The sequence below is a fragment of the Natrix helvetica genome, assembly GCF_964273705.1.
Source record: "Natrix helvetica genome assembly, chromosome: 1".
Classification (NCBI taxonomy): domain Eukaryota; kingdom Metazoa; phylum Chordata; class Lepidosauria; order Squamata; family Natricidae; genus Natrix; species Natrix helvetica.
Window position 1 is genome coordinate 96929778 of NC_138548.1, and position 26539 is coordinate 96956316.

The following is a 26539-nucleotide window of genomic DNA, read 5'->3' on the forward strand; positions in this document are numbered from 1 at the left end:
GCTAGTTGTTTAGATTTGTCCCAAAGTGCTGGGTGGATTTTGTTGCTGAATTTGAGGTGAAGAGTGAGTAGGTCTCGGTTTGTTTGGTCTAGTAGGAATCTTTTCCTGTGGAGTTCATTTCTGATTAGGGCTAATTCAGTTCTTTTCAGGATCCTTTCGGTGGCTGAGGTTTTTGAATGGAATTTTAGTTGGAAGCATGTCGGGATCAGGCTTTTGTCTCGGCAGTTGCGTAGGAATGTGAGGTCACATAAGATGGTGGCTCTTCGGACTTCATTTTTCTCATAGGATCTGGTGAGCAGGAAGTTTTCCTCCCCATAGAGGTAAGATATTTGTTTTCATAGATTTTCACGGATATAAGTATGCTAGTCTTGTTGTATTCGGGTCTTTTCCCATGTAAGATTGAGATTGTCTTGGCAACATTTCAGCGAGGTCTCACTCACCATCTTCAGGCTGGGTTTTGGGCTTAAAGTGTGATCGGAGCTGCCGTCTTTCTATAAATCTCGGTCGGTGGGTGTGGAGTGCTGGCTTTGTTTCAGTAAGTGGAATGATTGGTTGTGTGGTTGTATCATGATTGGTTGTATCATGATTGGTAGATTGTTGCTATTTGGTGCTGGCTGTGTGTCTATTGTTATAGAAAGATGGCAGCTCCGATCACAGTTTAAGCCCAAAACCCAGCCTAAAGATGGCGAGTGAGACCTTGTTGAAAGGTTGCCAAGGCAATCTCAATCTTACATGGGAAAAGACCCGAATACAACAAGACCAGCATATCTACACCCGTGAAAATCTATGAAAACACACACACACACACACACACACACACACACACACACATATATATATATAAAATTTATGAATGATTCATAAATTCCTTAATGTGTGAAATGTGAGCATGCTTTAATTAAAGAACTATTCAAAGTCCACGAGCAAATAGAGTGTTCATGTAAATGTGAATTACTCATCAAAGGAAAGAAATCTTCATGTTATAATTTGCAAACTGAAAAATGCTTTTAGCTGAGTTTATGATTCATAAAGGAGCAAATTGCTAAATTAGTAATAGTTACCCCCCCTCCCCAATGCAAAAATGACACTTTTCTATTTTTATTTTTACAACCGTTTCACTTTATTGACACTTGTGTATATTCCTTTTTTGTTATATGCCTCATTTAGGTATTTAAGTGGCATAGACTATTTTATGCCAATTGAATCAACACCTGTAACTGGTCAGTTTCCATTTTTAAATATCTTTCCTTTGACTCCACATAGCTATAGTACATAGAATAGCAGTCCAATGACAGCAACAGTGAATCAATATCGTGTTTAAACTTTCTTTAGTTCAGTGGGGCTATTTGAAATAAATACTACTCATTTAGGTATATATATAGGAAAACTAATTGAGAGACCTAAGACATGCAGAGGAGGGTAAATCACATTATCTTATATTTTTTAACAATAACTCATAGAATAAACCATATTATAAATTCCTACTAAAATAAACAAATTACATTGTAACATAGCAACAACATTCACAGTAAACTTTTTGTATCACATTGCCTCCTTTAATTTGATAGCAAAGCTTTGTTTTTAGCCATATGGCTGTAACATAGTTCAATGATGGCTAACCTTTTTGGTGCCAAGTGCCCAAAGCGTGCACGTGCCAAACCCCCAAAATGCAATGCATGCGCCCCCGTGCATGTGCCATGTCTCTGCGCATGCACGTGCATTTCCTGCGCATGCATCCCACCCCCTGCCCATTTTTGGCTTCCAGATTAATGCAGGAGGACTTCCAGGCCCAAAACAAGGTACGGGAGGCACACGCACACGGACCCCCAAAATGCAATGTGAGCGCCCCTGCACATGTGTCCCATCCCCTCCATATGCACGACAGAGACCTGAAAATCAGCTGGCCAGAAGGAGATGCATGCGCATGTACAATGGAGCTGGGCTGGGGCAACAGCTGGCATGCCTGCAGAGAGGGCTTTGCATGCCACCTGTGGCCGCGTTCCTTAGGTTCGTCATCACGGACATAGTTAATTCCTTACATCACCTTTCGAACTTGGCCCACTTCTGAAGAGTTGGATTTTAGTTCCTGTACTTTACAGGTATATGGTCATTAGTTTCAACAACTGGGTCAGAGTTAAGGTTGATGAAGGCTGGTTTGTTATGTTCATTTGTAATGTTAATCATATCTTATCTATCTGGGTGTTTTTTTCTGCTCAAGCAATTGCAGTCAGATGAACACATCTGTATTTTCTTTATACATGTATAAAGAAAATCTCCAGTACATGTATAAATATTTGAGGAAGTTGCACAACATTCTCAGAGACTCCTCCCATCCTGCTTACAATCTTTTTGGACTGTTGCCTTCTGGCAGAAGATACAGAACAATTAAAACTCGGACCACACGTCTTCTGAATAGTTTTTAATTCCAGAGCTATAATTGCATTCAATAATGAACTAAAGGGTCGCCATCAATGAGCTGTTGGACAGCATTACTTGGTCTGTTGTGCGGATGTTTGGGTGGTTTAAGGGCGGGGAATTTTTGAGGTTGGGGGGGGTTATGTGTGTTGGGCCTGGTGTCTGGGTGTTACGTTAATTTCGTTGTATTGGTATACTGCATATATACGTACAATGACAATAAAGTATTCGGTTCTGTTCTAAATAGTAAAGCAAATATATAAAAAAGAAGCATTCATGGAATTAAAAGGATCACAATGGGGAGTGAGCCCTTTTTGAAATAGAAATATATCTTTGTGAACTTGAGCAATCATGATAATGATTTCTTAAACATTGTTAAGTACTTAAATAAAGGGATTAAAGTTGGGAATACACTCATAAGTGTCTGACTGTCTGAAGACACTCATAAGCTGCTGAATATAATAACAAATTAAATAAAAATCTGACAAGGTTTCATATCCCTGACAAGATTTCATATCCCCAAAAAGGGTCAGTTAATATTGATTCAATCATTTTAAATTGGCAATATTTTAATGAATGAGAATCTGCATTAAAGGCTTGGGTGAATGGGATCTAGATGAACTATGAGAAACCCAGGAAGAAGAATTATGGGTTGCATTGAAGTCCTGCTCACCTTCTCCACTCAATTCTCCTACCCCATATACTGATATTCACCTTGGTTCAAGTATTCATGCAATGTCCCAGAAATAGCAAATGAGGCATTTTCAAATACAATGTTGAGTAGTGCTTCTTACCTGGCCAAACTATTGTAGCAGTTTGAGGTAGGAATTTGTTGTCAAACATAACCATCTCACTCTGATAATCTTTACATGTAGTATCTGTCACAAAATCCACCCTTAATCTAACCGTATCAGATTTGTTTTTCTTTGAATGTATGAGTCCAAATGACATGATTATTTGTGAACAATATGAAGATGTTTCACCTTTGCTCTGCCTTCTTGTAGTATTTCAAAAAGGATCACATCACTTGTGGCATTGAGGGAATAAACTTGACTTTAGAAATCCATTATCCTTTCTCCAATTGTGCTTCTTTGGTTCTGATTTCATATCGAAGCAGCCATGTTATCTCTAGTTTTGTGAAAAGATATACTTCACTTTCTCCCATCTCATCTTTTAGATCTATAATGATTGAAAATAAAGAAAAAAATAGATCATGCCCCATATACACATCCTATAGTATCTAAAGTAAAAATCAATACCACACATTTCCAGGAAAATTATCATAAACAGCTTGCTTCTGTCCTTAGAATAGTTTCTAAAAAGTCTATAATTATAACTTTAACTGCTCTCTAAACTATCTGGGGTTTATATCCAGTTATTTCCAGAATTTGAATACCGTAGTTTCTTATTTTTATCACATACCCAATTCTTTTCCTATATTTTGTTTGTCAGGGGAAATATGAAATCTGAGAGGGTAGGAAAAGAGGCTTAAGGCGGAAATGGATAAAGAGGCCTGGAGAAAGAGAGAGTGCTTGAAGGCAATAAGAAGGATAGGAAAGACCTCTGTGGGGTAAGCCTGAGGGAGAGAAGGGGATAGCACAGGAGGGGCTTCTGTGGGGCAAGCGTGATAGAGAAAAGGGGACAGGAAAGGAAAAGCTTCTGTGGGGCAAGCAGAAGAATCCACAAAAGAGCAGCGGCGGTAGAAGGAGAGCTCAACAGGCAATTTAAGAGAGGGAGAGAGAGAGAGAGAGGAAGAAGGACTGACCAGCCATATGAATACCATTTCATCACATGACCAGCAGGCTGGGAAAAGACTGACCATCACCCCACCACATGACCTGCCTGCTAAGAGGAGACTGACCACCATGACACTACATGACCCAGGCCAGTTGATGTGCCTGAGCAAGGGACCAGTGTGGACCAGTGGCCATACCAAGAGGCTCAGAAGAATCCGGACTCCAGCCGCCCTTTCGGTGGGTAGCGCTATAATAATACAATGAAATACCTCTTTTCTCCCACAGTTTCTCACTAACAATAATTGCTAGTCTAGTCTGCACCTTTCCTAATGTGTTTTAAGCATCATCTGCTAGAATCACCACAATTAAATAGAATTACAGTAGAAGTTTATAAAATTATTGTTCCATTTGTATCAAAATAATGAATAACTTGTACATATGTTTGCTGTTGAGAGTAATTAAATGGTGGATACAAGAGTTGGAGACTAGTCATTCAGCTCCTTGTGACTAACAAATGAAATGCTTACAGATATATATATTTGCATGGATTATTACAGTGAGCACATTAGCTTTTGCTAAAACTGTCAGATTTCAAATACTTAGCCATGTTTTCCCGAAAATAAGACACATGCTTAGCTTCTTTTGGGCTCCGAAATAAGAACTGGGGCTTATTTTGGGGGATGTCTTTTTTTCCCCATGTATGAAAGGCCCACTTCCGCTTGCTCATGCTGGGGCAGGCAGCTGTACTGTACACCAGTGCTGCCACTGTGAGGCAGAGGGGTGGAGTTGCCCCACATGCCCTGCACTGACTTAACATAGGGCCACTTCAGTCAGGCCACCCATGCCCTGACACCTGCCTTCCCTCACGGTGGCTCCAGAAGCCCCGTCCAGCAGTGCATGGTCACTGGCCCATTTCTTCTGCTTGCAGCTGCAAGGGAGAAAGAGGTCGAGTGACATGCCGGTGTTGCTGTCACAAGGCAGCTGGTGGGGCCCTGAGGTAAGCTGGTGCAGGGCTCATCAGGCAGCTCCACTCCCTCTGCCTCCTCATTGCTACAGCAGCAGTGTGTCACTCAGCCTTATGTTCCATTGCGGCCACGAGCAAACAGAAGTGGGCCAGTGGTCACATGGCCTCCTGTTGCACATGGTTGCAAATGCTGCTGCTGCAAGGCAATTATCAAGGCATGCATGGCCTGGCTGCAGGGGACCTGGCATAAGTCTCCTTGCCTCACCTCATGTCGGCAACACCACGAGCAACCAGATGGAATGGGCAGGAGGCCAGCTGCACAGCCACTTAAGTAGGGCTTATTTTAGGGATATGGCTTATATTGGGTGCATGCGTAAACACATGCTAGGGCTTATTTTCTGGATAGGTCTTATTTTGTATACATTTTTTAAAACTTCTGTTTTGACTGTTTTTCTTCTTTCTTCGGGGTAATTTGAGGAAGCATCTCAGACATAGTTGTATCTCCATAGTCATGGGGGAGAAGGGAGGAAGAACATTCAGACTTGCAAGATTTTGTTAATGTAACCTTATTGTAAGGTAGTATTAGCATTCATAACTCCACAAGGTAAACCATCCAAGTCTGGTTTACCTTGTGGAGTAACAAATCCTTCCATTAGATTGCTACTGGCAATCACATAGTCTCACTTTTCTAAGTTTCTTTTTGCATGTTTAACAGCCATTTTCTCACTCACAGTTAATACAGAAAATTCTCTCATGAGGAAATCAGATAGCATGGTTAGCTGTGCCCTTAGCTAAAATCTTTATTTTTGATTCTATGAATAATAGAATGACTTTTTAGTTCTCCTCCCAAGGTGTTGAATTATAGCCTTAATCTTTTAAATTAGGCAATTTCCTCCCAGATCACCTAGCAGTCTTCGTTCAATTATAATGCAGTATGTCTCTCTTATAAAATTATCTCCAAACTGAATGATTTAAGTATGTTTGATTAGGTTAGCATAATCAAAGATACCCTATAAAGCTCAGCAAAATATATTGTGCAATGTATATGATTGGTGAGTCTTCCGATTCCATACGGGAAAATGAAGTCTTTGCCAATTAACTGTTAGAAATCCTGTTACTATTTGGCTCTTAATTTGCAAATGAAGAATTGTGTTCATTAAGCCAAACTATATGAAGGTAACATGCAAACATGTTGGGTTTAATATAGACGAAAGGAACATGAAATCATGTAAATTATTCAGTATAAGAAACTAAAAATGGATTATTATCATTATTGCAAAAATGTACTTATTACAATTTATGAACTGTATGAACTGTCACTGTAGTTGAAATAATGGAAAGGCTGATAAATATTATTTGGATGGTTCACATTTCTTTTTTCTTTCTGATCTTTTTTCTTTTCTAATTCTTATTATCATAAAACCAAAAATATCTAATTTAAAAAAAAATGTATTGCATGGTTCTATAAACGTGCTTTATTTCTTTAATGAAATAAAAATAGAGAAATATATTTATTAAATATAAAGAGGAAAAGTAGAGTAATCAGTGATAACTATAATATAAGAAATTATTCATGTTGCTCAGGGGTGAGTTGCTGCTGGCATTGCTGCTGGTTCGGTGCTCACAAAAATGTGTGCATGCACCTTTGCACAAAAATAAATCTGTGCATGCGCAAAACATTAAAAAAATTAAATTTGTGCAATGAAAATTGTTCTGTGCATGCGCAGAACTGAAAATCAAGATGGTGGTGCCATAGGTGAACTGGTTCGGGGGTGTGGAAGGACTGGGTCGCTGCCAGTTCCAGCGACCCAGGCTGCCAAACCACTACTGGTTCGATCAAACCGGTCCGAATCAGTAGGAACCCACCTCTGATGTTCTATACAATATATAGATTGATGTAAGAAAACTTTATAAAAACAGTAAAACATGCAATATGAAAACATGAATTAAAAAATAATCGCATGGGAAAATTCATCTAAACAAAACTAGATATTTGGATGTTGTATAGGCATGCTGAAACTCTACCCAATCATTAGACTGGTTAGATACCTTTTTATAAATACTAAGCCGCAACTAGTATCATCAAGAGCAAGAACACTTAGACTTATATACCGCTTTACAATGTTTTACAGCCCTCTCTAAGTGGTTTAAAGAATCAGCGTATTGCTCCCAACAATTTGGGTTCTTGTTTTCCCACCTTGGAAGGATGGAAGGCTAGGTCAACCTTGACCCTGGTGAGATTTAAACGGCCAAATTGCAAGCAGCTAGCAGTCAGCAGAAGTAGTCTGCAGTACTGTGCTCTAACCACTGCGCCACCGCAGCTCATAATTTACTTTTCATCTATTGTTATTATCATTGTGAACCATTTTAATGCTGGATGATAAATGCCATTAGCAGCAATTAGATACAATTATTTGCCTATAGGATGCAATATGGCGCATAGTTTGATTTCACTATACTTATTATGCAATTGGGCCTAATCTATTCAGGAAGCAGAATGAGACACTACAGCTGATTACAATGTTTCTGTCTGTAGATATTGGAGATCATTTGAAATGCTCCTAGGTGTTTTTTTAAAAGGTCAAGTCAAAGGCTAGCATATTAGAGAGAAATGGCCACCACTGTCCATTGCTTGAGATGAAGTGAAGCTTTCTTGTTTTGTTTTGTTTTTAATGCAAGGGGATATTTTAAAATCTACATGTAATAGAAAACACAACAAAGAATGTATTTGTTTGTTTGTTTATGAAAGCAATACAGTGATACTGGGCAGCTTGCAATATAATAAAAAGTTTAAAAGTACTCAAAATTGAATAGTGAAGTTAAAAACCAAGATGGTGGGTCACCTGGGAATGGAAATCTTCTCTGCTCAGTCAGCCATCTTCAACGTAGCAGGCCCCTGTTGGCAGAGCTCAGTTTTTAGGCTCTACCTGAAAGCCAGGATTATTGGGACAGGCTTCACTTTTGGACAAGAGAATACTGTATTAGAGAGAGTAGGATCTTCTCCTGGACTCTGCCAGCCAATTTGTTTTGGCCAACAGGATCCAAAATAGGGCTTTCCACTGGATTGAGTCAGGCGGTTAGTCCCATCGGGGTGAGGCAGTTCCTCAGTTACCCTGCACCCATGCCAGGAAGGGCAAAAAAGGTGATTCTAAAAAGACTGGGGCAAATAAATATGCTAATCATGCTGAAATTTCAGAGAGAATCTATATTAAGTGCCACAGCCAGGATGAGATGTGCTTCCAAAATCATCCACTCCTAAAGGGCAAGGTAGGGAGATGACTTCTTCACTGTGATCCTCCTTTTCTTATTCCTCTTTTTTTTCTTCAGAAAATTGTTTTGAAAACTTCATTCTAAGCATTCCTGAAGGAGTGAATAATAGTTCAGTGTCTGGAGTCCACATTTAATATAGGAGGGGGGAGGGGGAAAGACTGTCAGCTGCATATGATTGATGCCATGCCATGCCCATGGGCACAAGTAGTATTTTCTGGAGAGGAGGTTATGAATTTGATGGAAAATTTGTTTGTCCTTCCCTCCCTCCTTTCTTCCCTCCTTTCTTCCCTTTGTTCCTTCCTTCATCTGGCTTATGAACTAACTCTAAATAGCATTTACTTCCAAAAATGAAATAACAATCTCTTTCAAATTTCATATGCCAAGGAGCAATATTGCCCATATACAAACCCTTCCACCACCACCACCATAAAAGAAATAGTCTTACTGCAGGTCAAATCATAACATTCTTTGAAGACTTGCTGGGAGACCACGTCTTAATAGCTTCCCAAAAAATCCAAAAGTTACAGCCAATGTAATATCAGGAGGGATGAGAAGCCTTATCTTGTGTGTCTTGTCTCAATGCTCCCTGGCTGTACTAGTTCAAGAGAGATTCTTTCTTTTATACAATGGGACATATTATACATACTTGTGGATACCCTCAAGAAATGAAGGAAAATGTGATTGCAATGTGTTCTTCGGAATGTAGATGATGGGGTTAAAGCCTCAGATTGACAGGCAGCTCTTAAAACATTTTAGAACACAGCTTATTACTTCTCCGTTTACTGATCATTTATTTGGTTATTTATTTATGAAATAAAACATTATGCTTGATACGTTCCAGCCTGCCAGTCCCCATTGCCAAGAAAAAAAAAACCTCTGGATTTGGAAGATGTCATTGCTTTGCCAAAGGTTAAATCACTTAGGAAAAGTTTAATAATTTAAATACCGAAGCAGAGGTTTGTTATGGCTCTTGGTTAATGCCTTGAAATTTGTTTTTCAAACAAAAGCATTGATCAAAAACAATTTGCCTTCTAACTGTCCCTTGAAACCTAAATATTACATCTAGTGTTTGTAGGCTGCCTTAATGAAAATTCAGAGTATATTACATCACATTTTTGTTCAGAAGGGAACAAAAGTTAGGGAATTATCTAAAAATTTGAAGAATGTGTTCTATCTTATAGAAAGCCATGTAATTTGCATGACAAAAGTATCCAGGATATCCAGCTAGAAGATGGCATTAGATGATGTGAAGTCTGTTAAATCTACCAATTATTTTAGACAAAAGTGACCTAGACTAATATTTTGTTAACCAGGAGCTCAACCCTCTTGATAATGATGGTTGATATTTTTAAGTGTTTTACTTAGGTAACTAGTTCTTGATACTGATCTAATATGTCCTTCTTCTAAATGTATCCCAAGGTATTATTTCTTTGTATTCAAAACAAATTATGGATCACATTGGACATCTAAGGATTTTCCATACTGATTATGTAACTGTCACTTTTTGCAAGCTTTTAGAATCTTAGTATCTCAGGAGGCCATAATTCACAGAAGAGAAAGCACTCATCATTATTATGAATGTCAGGTTTTAATCACATAGATTTACCTGTGATTAAATTAGCGTATTAGAGCAAATTTAGAACATCTAGGGAATGATGGAGCTATTTCAAAAGTTTCAATCTTTTCCCTAGTCTTCTAATTTTTCTCTATTATTTTTCCCAGTTATAAAGAGAAATCATTTTCCATTCCCAATTCTATTCTGAAACTGCACAACTTTTTAGGAGGCTCTTAAACCCACTCACTCATAGTCATGCCAAAGAAGATTTTGATGTACATGTTTACTCCAAGTCACATATGCAAAGACATGGCTTTTGTTGAATTCCTTCTTTTAGTCTGCTCCAGTCTCCATCAACGTTCTCAAAAGAATATCTCAACATCTCAGTTTGTATGTTACATGAGATGAAGAGTTTTTAATAGCTGTTGCAATTATTAATCAGCCTGGTGCCTTGTGGAGACATACTTCAGTTTTAATATACAAAAGACTGACACATAGACTTCAAAGAAACACATTTCTCTCTGGCTGTCCAAGGACGGACAGATAACATTCCTTTCCTGGCCGTAATGAAGGGGAGGCGTTCATCTCTATCTCTGGCTGTGTAACTAAGTTTTATAATCACGTGTAGAGTGTTGCTATGTATGAAATCATAAACTTTTCCTTTTGCTATTCCTTTGTTTGCCTTCTGTAACCACCCATTTTTGTAACCAATAAAAGGGACGTGTAGGCATAGATTTACGCGCTTCCATCCCGAGAACACACTGCGTGTACTCTTATTTGGCTGGTTTCATGGAAGGCCTCCCAGTGAATCTTACAACTGGTGACCCCGACGTGATGATTTAGATCATACGTCCCTTGAAATTCCTTTGCTCACTGCCTGGAAGGCTGTGTACACACGATCCCGTCTGAAGACAACAGGTGACCCCGCAAGATGACGAGATCCCCTCGTGAGTATTGGAAGAAGAGCTAGCCATGCAGCAGATTATATCTGAAGGAACTTGGTGAGCCAATCAAGGTTTAAATTATTATTTTTTTAAAAAAAAGAATAATGGAAAGATTTTACAAAAACCAAGTAAATTTGATTTGGCTTTTTTACAATGTCCGGCTTATCTGGAAAAGGCTCCATAAAAATGTCTATGTGGGAGATTGGGAATTTATTTCCACAAGACACAGAGAGCCCCTGCAAAAGTGTTATCTATCAAGTAAAAATTCTTTCTCCAAAATTATCTTCAATTGGCCTTTCAACTCCTCATGGAGATGTTAATTTTTCAGCTCCTCCATGGTTAGAGGAACAATTAGCAAAAGAGGAGGGGAATAAACATATGTTTTTTGTCTCTCCACCTAAATTGATTTCACAAGATTATGAAGTAATTAGTTTAAAGGATTGCTTTTTTTCTATCCTTTCTTGTCCTGCTTCGCAAGAAAAGTTTGACTCTGTGTGTCTGCCTCTTACCTCCCCCCACCTCCCCCTCTTCGGGAAGTTTTTCTATGCCTGTTGCTTCCCCCTCCCCCACTTTCTTTTCTTTTGAAGGAGTTTGTCCCTTCCACCACCTTCTTTTTTTTTTTGGAAGAACCTGTGTCGGTTTAACAGATTGTAGGATGTTTTAAAACAACAGAGAGATAATTTTGAGGCTCAAATGGAATTGTTGGTGAAATTAGCAAAGGGAAATGTTACATTTGAATGCTGGAGAGCAATTATTGGTTTTGAGAATGATTTTGATATGGTAGATATGATTATACATTTACTTAGTTCTTTTTTGATTTAGATTTATGTTGCAGAATTGAATTTTTTGTATAAGTGTTATTCATTGGCTTTGGTAAATCATTATATGGATGATATTTTGATTGGAGCCCCAAAAATATAACCTAATTGGCTTTCAAAAATAAAAGAAATATTTTTTTTACTGGAAGTAGTGCAGAGAAGGGTGAGAGACTGGAGACTATAGCATGTGAGGAATTGTTGCAGGAACTGGGTATGTTTAGCTTGAGAGAGAGAAGGAGTAGGGGAGAGATGATAGCATTGTTCCAATGTCTCAGGGATTGCCACGGAGAGTCAGGCTGTTCTCCAAGGCACCTGAGGGTGGAACAAGAGGCTGGTCAAGGAGAGAGATGGCTTGGAGCTGGGGATAAATTTCCTAACAGTTAGAGCAGTTGGTCAGTGGAACGGCTTGCCTCCAGGGGTTGTGAATGCCCCAACACTGAAGGTCTTTGAGAGGATGTTGGATGGTTATTTGTCTGAAACGGTATAGGGTTTCCTGCCTAGGCAGGGGGGTTGGACTGGAGGACCTCTAGGGTCCCTTCCAACTCTGTTATTGTATTGTATTTTATTGTATGAATTGCAGATTGTTCCAGTAAAGCATAACTGCATGAAATGTTACAATCTTTTTTGCTCCATTTTTTTTTTTGTTTAAATGAACACGGAGTTATTTTGCTAATTAATTTATGGCAGCTATTGGGGAACCTTTATTTGGTTCGTCCGTCTGTGTCTGCCGCTACTTAAAGTTTTTTATTTGATTTATTTTTTCTCTTTTTCGTGCCCTTGCCACAGTTGAAAAGATTAATGAGATTTTGAGCATTCCATTTGTAGTCTGCGTAACTTGTCAGCTAATTCTTTTGATGTTTTTTTAAGATAAAAAGGCTCCGTTTTAAAATGTTTTGCCATTATTTTTTTTAAGCAGTTGAATTAATAACCTTGGGTTTGTTGTAGAAATTGGACTGATTTAATTAATATTATTTTTTTAATTCCAAAATTTGCTTTTTAATTTTGTTTTCAGAATAACTTCTTTCTTCAGTGTGCTTTAACTGACTATGTGGTCTGTATTATCATTTGCCTAAAGATCTTTGGCTTGCGTGTTTAATGAATTTTCTTTTCCTACCTTGCAATACTGTTGTTCTTGCAACACTAAAAATTGTCTGTTGCTATTTTAGCTTTTCACATCATTTTTCAACAAGCTTTTTAACTACATTTCTGACTTTCATTATGTGTGTCAATTTATTTTTAATTTTCTAGGTATTTGTTTTAACTACGTTTTTTTTTTTCAGATTTATTTTTGATTATTATTTTTTCATCAAAATGCCTGGGGACTGGCACAATCTTGTCATATGCCAATCAACCTGGCCAAGCAAATTGTTTCATCTTGCCCCCAGTGTTTTGGGGCATCGCCCTCTGGGGACACGGAAGTTAATCCCCTTGATTTGGCCTCTAATCACTACAGCAAATGGATGTCACCTATGTTTCCTTTTTTTGGTTCCTTAGAAGTAAATTCATTTATCTAGGCAGGGGATTGGACTAGAAGACCTCCAAGGTCCCTTCCAACTCTACTATTGTATTATTATTGTATTATCTATTTTTTTAATTTTTGGCCACATTTTCTCATCTTTTTTCAGCCTTTACTGCCTTGGGCGAACTTTTCTTTTTAAAGACTGATAATGGCCTGGCCTATTTTTCATTGGCTTTTTGTAATTTTGTACTAATTGGAACATTGTTTTAATTTTTGGGTTATTTTCCTTACAATTCCACAGGTTAAGCCATTGTGGAACGTGTTAATTGGTCCTTTAACGACTGTTTTTTCAAACAAATAAAAAAGGAGGGATTTTGGGTACCTAACAATTTGGTGTACCCCAATTTGGCTAATTTGGCATAGGTAACATAATAGATTTTAAAAGTTTGTTTGCCTCCCCCGCAAGGGGGACGAGGATATGCTGTGCTTGCTTTTACAGATTTTTATGGATTCTAGTACGTGATGTTTGTCTAGCCAAAAATATTGTCGTACCAGTTCCCAAATCCAGTTCCAGAGATGACCAAGATGACTTTACAGACAGCACAGTGGCCAATACGATCTTGCCAAAACAGCTGTCCAGTGATATGAAAAACCAAAAACCACCAAAGCAGTGCTGAAACAACGACACGAGAACTTATGCGTTGCCATTTTTGCCAAGTCCTTAGTCATCATTAGTCATCATTTGTTTATGTTTACTTGTTCTGTCATCTCACCCAAAAAACTCACTTGAACAGTGACTGAAGTTAAAATCTATGGGTGCAACTAACATTACACACACCTATCTGAATTGTACATGAAACATTTACTTTCTACATGCTTGGATCCTGTTTGAATCTTGTCTGCAGTAATTCAATACTTCATTGGTTCGAATTATAAGACTATCTTTCATTGAGGATTAATTGCTTATGATCCTCCCCCTGATGCAATTGTTTTGTATACTTCCATAGTAGCAGTTCCTGAAATGTAACATGTGCTAAAGTAGTTAATTGTATATTTTTAAGTAATAAGCCTCACTGTTTCCATATTAGTTCATCTGCTTTAAATTGTACAGCTTTGAGGAGATTTCCTTTTACTTTGCTTATGTTTGATTCCTGCAAGGATGGTTTTTTACATATGGTCACGAAACTTTTAATTACATTCCTGCTAATATTAGTGAAGCACAATCTTGCTTTAGCTAGTTAATTCCTGTGTTGCTTTCCTGTGTTGTCTTAAACAGCAACTTTAGACATCACTTGTGACTCTGAGATTAATGTGGTTGTATGCAATTTGGTAAAAATAATTAATGCTACTTTTTAGCTATTTTAGTAATTAATGTGTTGTTTTAATTTTTCAGATGAATCCAGAACTATCCAGTACCAATTCAATATTTTACACAATTTGGCCTCCGATTTGAAAATTGATACCCTAGGATCTTGGTGGGAAAGCTTTTGGTTACCCACAGGTCTGTTGGGAAATGTTTTAAATTATTTAGTCATCATTTGTGCTAGAGGTAACCTTACGTAAAGACATGTGTGGAAAGCTACCATGATCTCAGTAATTGGTTATCTTGGACACCTACAAGCTCACCTAATTAGTAGAACCAGATGTGGGAATAGAGGAATGGTTACGTATAGACATACGCATTACAGCTATGGTTTTGAGTAGCCTGTTATTTTTTAGCTAAACCAAAAACACTAATTTGTTCTTGTTGTTTTATTCAATGTATCCTGTCCTTAATTGCCATGGCTAGGAATTTCTTACAGAACAACCCCAGCTGCTGCAAAAACCGGAATTTGCGCTCAGCAGCGAAGAAAAAATTCTGGATGCCATAGTTATATTTACATGCCATCGGACAAAGAAGACAACGTATTTTTAAAAAATAAAAACAGAGGAGATGTTGCAATTATTAATCAGCCTGGTGCCTTGTGGAGACATACTTCGATTTTAATATACAAAAGACTGACACATAGACTTCAAAGAAACACATTTCTCTCTGGCTGTCCAAGGACGGACAGATAACATTCCTTTCCTGGCCGTAATGAAGGGGAGGCATTCATCTCTATCTCTGGCTGTGTAACTAAGTTTTATAATCACATGTAGAGTGTTGCTATGTATGAAATCATAATTTTTCCTTTTGCTATTCCTTTGTTTGCCTTCTGTAACCACCCATTTTTGTAACCAATAAAAGGGACGTGTAGGCATAGATTTACGCGCTTCCATCCCGAGAACACACTACATGTACTCTTATTTGGCTGGTTTCATGGAAGGCCCCCCAGTGAATCTTACAAATAGCAAGAGATACTGTTGCAGAATCAGTCTTATCATCATCTACAAACATTACCTGAGATGAAGAATTTTTAACAGCAAGGGATACTGCAGCAAAATCAACATTATCATCATCTATAATCAAAATTTAGTATACTATCAAAAGCATTATCTAATGGTAGATTTTCAGTCTAGAAAGCTCCTCTAGCTGACCACAGAAACAGATTTAATAACTTCTCTGCAAAGGAATGTTTCATTCAGTCAATATTATCCATACTTTCATTATTTCAAAATGTAAGGTTGCCTTTCCTAGTCTAGAGACATGATGAATCGTTGTGCACTACAATGGAGGAAGTGTAGCAGCAAGAAATCTGTGTCCCAAGACAATAGCTGATTGGTTCAATTTCCTGCTGCGGGAATAAAAACTGAGTACTTTAAAATGACACATATGCCACAAGCCCTAACCATCTAGACAAATAGATAAGGTGACATTGCTGGAAAAGAAGAGAGGAAAAGGCTTCACTTTTCATCAGTGAGCAAGGAAAGTCAAAGATCTGGCAGTCAAGATGGACAGCAGCCAAGAGAAGGCTTTCTTGCTGAAAACCCACCTCACCCAATAAAGCTGCCATTGACAAGAATTCTTATCTAACGCCTAAGTGATTGTAGACAGACAAAAAAAACACCTTTCAACAGTTTTTCTACTATTTTCTAAGACAAACCCAAATAATTTTGCAAGAATTGCAAAAGTTCAGATTTTTCCCCCAAACTGTGACCACCCCAACATCCAACCATAATATCTCACACACTTTTCATTCTCTTTCATTGTTTTTATATTGCATAATAAACTCAAGGATTCAATTTGCACAATTCAGTCATGAAAAGGGAAGAAATGAGGAATCCATTTCTCTATCACTGTCATTGGATTTATTTACATTGATAATGCAGAGAAATGATTTCAATTCTAATAGTCAATTGTTGCTGTTATCCAAAGGAAGACTAAATCCCAAAGTAACATTGGGCATAACTGTGGTCTCCTCTAACCAAAGTTTAATTAATGTTCCAGATTTTCATGACACCACAGTTTACTGATTGTCTAATAGGTTAATTTAGATTTAGGTTAATAGACTCAAATTCTGGTAACACACTTCTGATGAAAATGCTTAAAGTCTTAATGTTTTCTTTACAGATTTTAGGCAACTGCTTTCCATACTCAGCATTATTTCTATTTTCTTTTGGTGCCATAGGAATAAGTTTTATTTGTCTGGGTTTTTAAAATAAATATTGAATTTTTCCATTTAAACAATGTTAGCTCTGAAATGGCAATTACTTAAATTGATATTTGAGATTATGAAAATATAAAATCAACTATGTCTATTAATGATAACAGATATCATAATTTGTGGTGAATTTTTTTACTACCGGTTCTGTGGGCGTGGCTTGGTAGGTGTGATGTGGCTTGGTGGTTGTGGCTTGGTGGGCATGACAGGGAAAGAATACTGCAAAATCCCGATTCCCTCCCCACCCCACCAACCTGCTTTCCTACTTCATTCCCCTGTTCAGGGTAGCAAAGAAGATCAACTGGGAGGCTGGGGGTGGGGCCAGCCAATTTGCCGGTTCTCTGAACTACTCAAAATTTCTGCTACCGGCTCTCCAGAACTGGTCAGAACTGGCTGAATACCACCTCTGTATGTAGGTATGTATGTATGTATAAATCAATTTTTTGAATTGCAGTAGTGATACTGTTCTCTACTGTGATTTACTATTGGGCTTTCATTACTATATTGATTTTTATATATTATTCATCACAATTTATTTTAACACATGAGTTTTATGTAAACTAGTCTAGGAGCCTTGTTGACTGAAGAATGAGGTAAAATACAATCAGTTAACTAATCCCTCTTGATATCTATAACACATTTTCCCCAAAATACCTTATGTATGTATGCTGTTTTAATCAGTAAATAAAATAAATCAGCTGTTTATTACCACCCTGAAGTGAAATATTACTTTCCTTCCTTACCTCACTTTGCTGTGCAGCATAAGAAAATAGAAATAGCATAAGGGAAAGTTCTTTTATCCCCTTGCTCTTTAAACATTTTGGAAAGATTCAGAATGTATCCCTTTTGTGTTCCACTAAATTAAATTCATCTGTATCCAGGGCATCTTGACATAGGTCAGAGAGTGTAGGCTAGACGTGCTGAGGGTCAAGCATTCGATTCTAAATTTAGAAAGCATGCTACACTGCACAATCAACATTTCTATCAAAGCACAACAGAAGGGGTTTATAATTCTCTGAGACCTTAACCCAGCTGACATTTTATTTATTACTTCAAATCTGAAACACTGATATTATATGGAAAGTCAATGTTCCCCCCTCCCCAATGGCTTTGAAAAAAAAGTAAAGGTCTACTGTTTATGCAGCAACATGAACATTGTCTCATTCATTCATACATTTCAGCTCAAGTGTATAAAGATAGGGACATATCTCTTCTGCAAAGTATTGAGAAATCATTGCAGAAACTGGAGGGTTGATTAGTATCTACAGAACTCTACTAAGAAATCATTGAACTCAACTTGTAGAACTCTTACTTTTAATTATTCTCATACTCACTTTGCAATGGGGGGGGGGGGGTTCCCCCATGCCTATTTTATTGCTTAAAGTAAGAACAAACAATTTCTATTAAATTTAGGACTCAGACAAACCTCACTGAAAATTGTTGCCCAGAAATCTTTAACAGGGGCTGAATAACAAAAGGGATGGTGCTGAAATTATTAGTCCAAAACAGTATTTCTCAACTTTATCAATTTTAAGATTTAAATGGGGACTTAAGCTCCCAGAATTACCCCCAAGCAAGGGTGTTCTTAAATTTGTAGAAGTTGAGAAACACTGGTCTAAGGCAGGGGTGTCAAACTCAAGGCCTGTGGGAGGCCGTGCAGGCTGAAAATGGGACACAGGGGGCCTCGTGTGGGCCCCCTAGGCCCCATTTTGGCCAGCAAAGTGCTCAGGAGGCTTGCATGCCAAAAATGGGGTAAAGGGGAGCCTTGTACTGCTCTCTGGCACCCCGTTTTGGCTGGCAAAGTATTGCAGGAGGTGTCCATCCCATCTTCCTGTATCCCCTCCCCCTCAAGCCGGCCCGTGGAGAACTACAATGCTGATCTGGCCCTCAAAGATACCCCTGGTCTAAGGCAAGTGTAGAAATGGTAACAGTTCGCATCTCTGAGTGATCTTGCTCCCATTCTTATCCCTACTTTTGCAAATAAAGATAAAGTTCATACCACCCAAGTCCAGTCAATTCAGTCAAATTTCATCCAAATGATGTCCTGGTGCTGAGTAAGAAATTTGGTACCCTCAGCTAGATTTCTACATTCTTCAGACTAAATCAGCTATAAAATATTTGAACCTTCTGAAGGACTCAAAACTCAAGAAATGAACAGAAGTAACAGCTGAACATTCAGGGGGACTTCTAAGTTTTAAAAAGGAGAGAAAGTAAAGGACTTTTCAGGTAATATCAGTGAGTAAGACTCACTAAATCTTTTGAATACACACAGCTTCTTCGATTCAAATATAATTTATAACTACAAACATATATTATTATGAATTTTAAGATTTATCATCATTTATTATTAATAAGTATACAGGTAAAACAATCTGAAATATCTGAACAATGGATCCAATGAGTTTATTTTATTTTATTTTTACCAAGCAAATTTCCATTTCTATTTCCTTGTTCCTTTTTCATAAAGTTGCAGCTGGCATTGCTGTTACTCTCTGTAGACTGATTCTTCCCTCCCTTAATCCTGATATCTTTTTTTGCAATATTGACATAAAGACTTATAGCAAAATGTAAGCTATATTTTTCTGTGTCATCCTACTGAAAGCATCTCTCTTATTCAAGCCGTCTGGCTTAGAGTTGGGCCTTTTTCTTTCTATGAAATCCCTGTTATATGACCTCTAGTGGACAAGCCCAGAAGTTTCAAATATTTGGACACTTCAGAGTAATGACAGAATATGCTTGCAATCAGAGCTGGTATTCTACTGGTTCAGACCAGTTTGCCGCTAGCTGAAACCGCAGGTGGCTCCGCCCACCTGTCCTGGCTCTATGGCATCCGATTTAGGCCCTTTTTTAGTGAAAAGTGCATGGCCAGAAGACTTAGAGCATGTATGGAAGTGATATGTGTGAACATAGCTCACTCAAGCACACAGCATGCTTACTTTTGCAAACTGGTAGGGAAGGTACCATAAGTAAATACCACCCATAGCTTGCATGACAGGTAAACTAGGGGCTGTACTGTCTGGTTGAGAACAACCCCTGGTGACAGTACAGACACTTCTAAAGCTTTCTTGGCAGCAATATTCCTTTCTTTTGGAATGTGTTTACTTCCTTACCTTCTTCGATTTTCTGATGATCTTTCATCCAACTCCTAACCAGATCAAACCCTACTTAGTTTTTTTCTGGAAATTGGCTAGATACTGCTCCTTACTATGTGCAGTGAGATACTTCCTTATCATTCTCTCTGTGCTACCTATTAGCTGAACTAAATTCTGAAGGGAGCGTAGTACAAGCCAATAGTACTTTATTTTCAGTGATGTGCAGTCAAGGGAGGCAGGGGAGGCAGAGCCTCACCGCTCTCATGAAAAGAAAAAAAATGTAAAAGGGAAAAGGCGAGTGCTGAGGTAAGGCTTAAAAAAGCCTCTAAAAAAGGGAGGACTGTGACAACTTTGATCTTTGCAGCGTGCAAGCAAAATACCCCAGGATCACGGTGGCAGGGACAGCAACTCCTTCTGCTGCGCTGCAGAGAAGAGCCACGCTGTGCAGGAGGCTCCTCAGTGCTAGCCTCAGATCAGCACGAGCTGCAGTCCCCTTCATGTTGGCTCAGGAAGGAGGGGAATGGGACCGCGTGTGCAGGAGGCTCCTCAGCTCTAGCCTCAGATTAGCGCGAGCCACAGTCCCCTTCATGTTGGCTCAGGAAGGAGGGGAATGGGACCGCATGTGCAGGAGGCTCCTCAGTGCTAGCCTCAGGGGACCGTGGCTCGTGCTGATCTGAGGCTAGTGCTGAGGAGCCTCCTGCACACGCGGTCCCATTCCCCTCCTTCCTGAGCCAACATGAAGGGGACCGTGGCTTGCACTTATCTGAGGCTAGCACTGAGGAGCCTCCTGCAAAGTGTGGCTCTTCTCTGCAGCGCAGCGGAAGGAGTTGCTGTCGCCGCCACTGTGATCCTGGGGTATTTTCTTGCACGCTTGCAAAGATCAAAGTTGTCACAGTCCTCCCTTCATGATGATCATTTGATGACGTCAGTGCCTCAGCAGCCATAAACCTCACCGCACGTCACTGTTTATTTTATTTGCCCTATGTAGGAGACCCTCATTTACCCTGGGAATTAAATTGATATAGGAGATTATAAATGCATCAGTTTATCATGAATGGGGATTACAGAACTTTCATCTGTTTTGATGCTATTGTTAACAGGGGATCGTAGTTATGAATTATCGACTATCTAGAGAGTACTCTTTTTAAATAAAATGATAGTCATTAAAATATTACCACCACTGACTGTATCCGTTATTTTTTTGGAACATAAGCCAGAGTAGACTAAAATATATCCCGAAAACTAATGTGTAATATTAAATCAGTCATATGGCAGACGTCTGACAATACGCATTCAGCAATTCTGTAGGTTTCCTGAAATCAAATTATCTTTTATCATATATTTACAAACAGTATGCTTGCACACAGTATGCTTGCAGACGTAATAAAAAATGATTAAGTTTTCATTTACGAAGGATACATTTCAATATATACTCAGTTACCTCAGGAAGAAATATTAAATGCTGTTTAAAAGCAGGAGGAAAGATTTTGGTATTGATGTCTGCCTCTATGGAATTAATAATAAATGATAATAACAGAGAATTTAGTATATCTGTATCTATGACTGCATTGGTGAACCTGTAAGTACATCAATTTACTTTTAGAACAGTAGTGCATGAATCTGATGTATTTTCAAACATTTTTAACTGTCCGTTAAGAACACAAAAAACAGTTTCATAAAGGGTTTTTGTTCTGTTTTCTTTAACATTGCTTTTCTTTACATAAGTAAAGGTAAAGGTTCCCCTCGCACATATGTGCTAGTCATTCCCGACTCTCAGGGTGGTGCTCATATCCGTTTCAAAGCTGAAGAGCCAGCACTGTCTGAAGACATCTCCGTGGTCATGTGGCTGGCATGACTAAATGCCAAAGGCGCACGGAACGCTGTTACCTTCCCAGCAAAGTAGCCCCTATTTTTCTACTAGCATTTTTACATGCTTTCGAACTGCTAGGTTGACAGAAGCTGGGACAAGTAATGGGAGCTCACTTTGTTATGTGGCGCTAGGGATTCGAACCGCTGAACTGCCAACCATTCTGATCAACAAGTTCAGCATCTTAGCCACTGAGCCACCGTGTCCCTCTCTCTTTACCTAAGCCTTATGTAAACTTACTTATTAAATTTTTAAACCTAATTATGTAAACATAAGCATAACTATGTAAATATTATTATCAGGATTAAATTCCAAATTTCATAAAACTAATCATTTATTATTCATTCACTAGTGGAAGAGGAGGCATGCTGAGGGCTCCTTCGGCCAGGGAATTCCGGCTGGCGGGGCCTAGGAGAAGAGCGTTCTCTGCTGCCACTCCTTCCCTTTGGAACATCTTGCCCTCCAGAATGTGGTCAGCTCAGTATTTGTAGTGATAAATAAATAAAGGGAGACTAGTATAGATCTATTTCGAGCTAATTAGCTCTCATCAGCTAGCCATACCCTTACTGGGATTTGAACCTGTGCTGTATTATATCTTAGGCAGGAGTCTTAGCCACTATTTATTTATTTTATTATTATTATTTATTTATTTAGCTCCCACCCCCTGTTACCTCCCTGACCTTAAACAAGAGCTTGAAGACCTGGCCCTGCCAGTTTCGCCTGGGTCTCCAATGGGTGAAAGTCATGCTGCGAGGTTGATGACAGATCCTACCTTCACCCTGCTCCTACTACTCCTTCTCTCCCTATTTTTTTAATTAAGATTGATCATTTGTATTTTATAGTATTTTATTATTATTATTATTATATACATGCTTCTGTATAGTTTTAGTTTTTTAAAATTATGAGCAGCCCTTTACAAGTCATGGTGAGATGGGCGGAAGACAAATTAAATAAACAAACAATAAAACAAACAAAAATTTGTACTGGAAATCATTCAGAGAGATTTAATGTTATTGCCACAGTTAATAAATTGTATAACAAATGACAAGAGTTGAATTGGAATCTAATCATTTCAACAAAGAACAATAGCATTACTTTCTCTGAAAAAGCCTCCATCATTTTATCTGTCCAACACTTTTATGAGAAGCCAATCTTTTCCATATAATCATTATGATGTGGCATCAAGTTATAATTCTGAAAAACTTCAGAATGGTTTTAACTTAAATTAACATGGAGGGAAATGAGCAATTCATTTTGTAAATGTAATTTCCAATGATCTTGAACAATTCTGGGTTTTTCCCCCCAGGCTCAAAGGATAGATGGCCTAGAAGATATGGTAGGATTTAAACTACTACTAGGGTATTTGCATCTCAAAAGGAGTTCATTTAAATGAACACAAAAGGAAAATTCTAGTAATCTCCTGCTTATGGGAAGGAGAAAACTAACAAAATTCTCCTTTGTTTCAACCGTGCTCTGGGCTATTGGGAAGAAGCTGCCATTGCCTCGTCGAGAGCAATCTGGAGGGAAAGATTGGATCTCGCCAGCAGCCTCACCTGTCTCGGACTTCCATTATGATTCAATCTAAGAGAACATCGTCCAGCTCACGGAATTCACAATGGGCTGTGGCTTTCCGGAGTGCTGCTATGTACTCATTTATCGACTCGCCTTCCATCTGGTTCCGCATGTTGAAGTGGTATTGCCGAACGTACGTGTATGGCTTCGGGGCATAGTGGGTCTTCAACGTCTGTTGCAATGTGGACCAGGAGATGGCATGCAGCGGCATTGGCTCAGAGAGGTTCTTGGTGGTCTCCAAAACTTCAGGGCCGCAGTAACCTAGGAATAGGTTCTTTTTCCAGGCCTCCGGGTCACCGCCGAGATCATTTGCCTCCAGGAAGACCTCAAAATGCAGTAGATACGCATCCCAATCGTCCATGGCTGGGTTGAATGGAGGTGGTTGGGCATAGGTGGCCATCGTAATTCTCTCTGGGTTCGTAATGGCCCTCCTGTTGCCTTCCTGCGCTCCGGGTGGAATGCTGCCTTGTGATCAAGCTCTTTTGTCAGTGAGCTTTGCTCTTTTGTCTGCCTAATTGCCTTCCAATCCCACCCTCATCACCAGTGTTAGATCGGGTAATGAAAGGCACAAAAGGCTAGCGATAACAACAGCTCTTTATTGGTATAAGGACAGGCATCCACTGAATGCATGGTCAGGCAGCTCCCTTTTTTAAAGGGGAGCTGTCCAGCCCTCCAGCCAATCAGGGGCCTCTCTGTTCCTGCCGGAAAAGAGAGGACCTGAGTGGAAACTACTATTGTCTTGCTGCAACACCAGGGGGGGAGTATCTAACAATCTCAATCCGCTGAGCTTCCAGGCACCGGTACTTGTCCTTGCACTCCCACAGGTTTTCCCTCTTGGAAGCCTCTGCTTGTAGTCCTCAGTGAGGTGCTTCTGCTGAGCTTCCTTCTCAGTCAGATCCAATTTGAACTGAGCCAGCTGTTTTGCCAACTCTTTCTTATGGTGACTGCTTAGCTCCAACAACTGCTTCCTGTTGGGGCCCTAAGGAGCCCAGGTGGGGAGGTGATGAATAGCTGGAAGGGGAGGGGTGAGTAGAGGTCAGTGAGTGCCCCTAGAAGTGAATTAGGTTGGCCATGCCCATCCGGTCATTAGGCAGATCATATTAGTGGTCCACGGGATTTAAAATGATGAATTTAGTGGTTACTGTGGTCAGAAAGGTTGGTGGCCCCTGCCTTAATGGACCTGTGTGATAAGACACCAAGAAAAGGAGTAAGCAAAAATTTGTTACAGTGGGAGAATGGAGCCACAGAAATTCAATCAAAACAAAGCAGAATAAAAAGCAGAATTTTCCAGTAATTACAATACACTGCAGCTATATGTCAGAATGAAATAACCTTTGCTCTCTAATATTGCTGTTGTTGTCATGGGAATATTGAGGTCCAAAACTGACTGTAATGTAGTACAATGTACATCTATCTTTCTCACAACTGTGACCAAATACATGATAGTAATGTCACCTGAATATTCTCATTCCCAGGATTCATTCATTCTGTCTGTCTGTCTCTACCTATCTTTCTGTCTTTCCTTCCTTCCTTCTTTCCCTCCTTCCCTCCCTCCCTCATATACACACAGAGTTACTTTATAGGTAGAACCAAATCAGTGGTGGGTTTCAAATTTTTTTAGAACCTATTCTGTAGGTGGGGCCTGTTTTGTGGGAGTGGCTCAATGGTCATGTGACTGGGTGGGAGTGGCTTGCCGGCCATGTGACCGGGTGGGCATGGCCAACTTATAAAATATGGTGAAACTTACTTAACAATGCTCTTACTTAGCAATCAAAATATTGGTTCAGAAACACTGGCATTTGAAGTGTGCAAGTCTTAAAGCTGTCAAGTTACAAGCCCTTGCACTCTAACCCTTTAAAAAAAAACCAGGGATGTTCAAACTTGACAGCTTTAAGACTTGTGGACTTCAACTCCCAGAATTCCTCCTCCAGTCATGTTGGCTGAGGAACTCTGGCATTTGAAGCATGCAAGTCTTAAAGCTGTCAAGTTACAAGACCCTTGCACCCCTAACCCTTTATAACTCCCCCCCAAAAAATCTAAAACTTTATGTAAGATTAGGTGGAAAGGTCTATCTAAATCAGGGCTGTCAAACTCCTGGCCCAGGGGCCAGATCACACACTGTCAATGTCCATGCTTGATTTAACAAAGGAAAAGGAAGTCCCAATAAGTCACGTGACACCATGAGTTTGACACCCCTGATCTAAATGGTTGCTAAGAAGTGACATCAACTTGGTGGTACATCATCATCATTGACCCAAGTTATTTTTCCTCTTCAACTTGTGTTGTGTAGAGGATGCATTCCTAAAAAGCTGTAATCAGGAAGCCCCTGAAAGTCATAAGGCTGAACTATACCAGATCTAGAATAGAATAACAAAGTTGGAAGGGACCTTAGAGTCTTCTAGTCCAACTCCCTGCTTAGGCAGGAAACCTTACATCACTTCAGACAAATGGTTGTCCAATATCTTCTTAAAAACTTCCAGTGTTGGAGCATTCACAACTTCTGGAGGTAAGTTGTTCCAAAGATAAATTGTTCTAACTGTCAGGAAATTTTTCCTTACTTCTAAGTTGTTTCTCTCCTTGATTAGTTTCTACCCATTTCTTCTTGTCCTACCTTCAGGTACTTTGGAGAATAGTTTGGTGGTTCAGTGGTGGGTTTCAAAAATTTTTAGAACCTCTTCTGTAGGTGTGGCCTGCTTTGTGTGAGTGGCTTGCTGGCCATGTGAATGAGTGGGAGTGGCTTGCCAGCCATGTGACCAAGTGGGACTGGCTTGGCAGTCATGTGATTGGGTGGGTGTTGTCAACTTGTAAAATGTGGTGAAATTCACTTAACAACATTCTTGCTTAGAAACCAAAATGTTGGTTCAGAAACTCTGGCATTTGAAGCACGCAAGTCTTAAAGCTGTCAAGTTACAAGACCCTTGCACCCCTAACCCTTTATAACTCCCCCCCAAAAACCTAAAACTTTATTTTTTAAAGCATTTTGCACCCAGGGAAAGTCAAAACAAAGCACACCAGCCACACACCACCTCCACTGACTTTGAAATCTTTCTCTCGCACTGCCAAAACACTCGGCGCTCTTCACCTGCGGTCGCCCCTTCAGCCTTCCGTCTGTGGAGGATATGTAGTGAACCTCCTGGAGGGGAAGCCAAAGGGCACTTTACCCCACCCCCCAAATAGCATGTAGGCTGAGGAAAGTGAGAGGGGAGCTGCTCTTTTTTTCCGCTTCTCAGCTCAAAACAAAGCGGCGGTGAGGAAGGACTCTCTGG

General features: G+C 39.3%; 1 protein-coding gene across 1 annotated transcript in view; it reads left to right on the forward strand.

Moving 5' to 3' along the window:
* Positions 1–237: 237 nt before the first annotated feature.
* FSHB (follicle stimulating hormone subunit beta) overlaps positions 238–26539 on the forward strand; it is a gene marked incomplete at its 3' end in the record, with an annotated part of 50000 nt that continues 23698 nt past the window's right edge. Inside the window, exon 1 of the mRNA XM_081945647.1 lies at positions 238–320. The remainder of the gene's footprint in view (positions 321–26539) is intronic.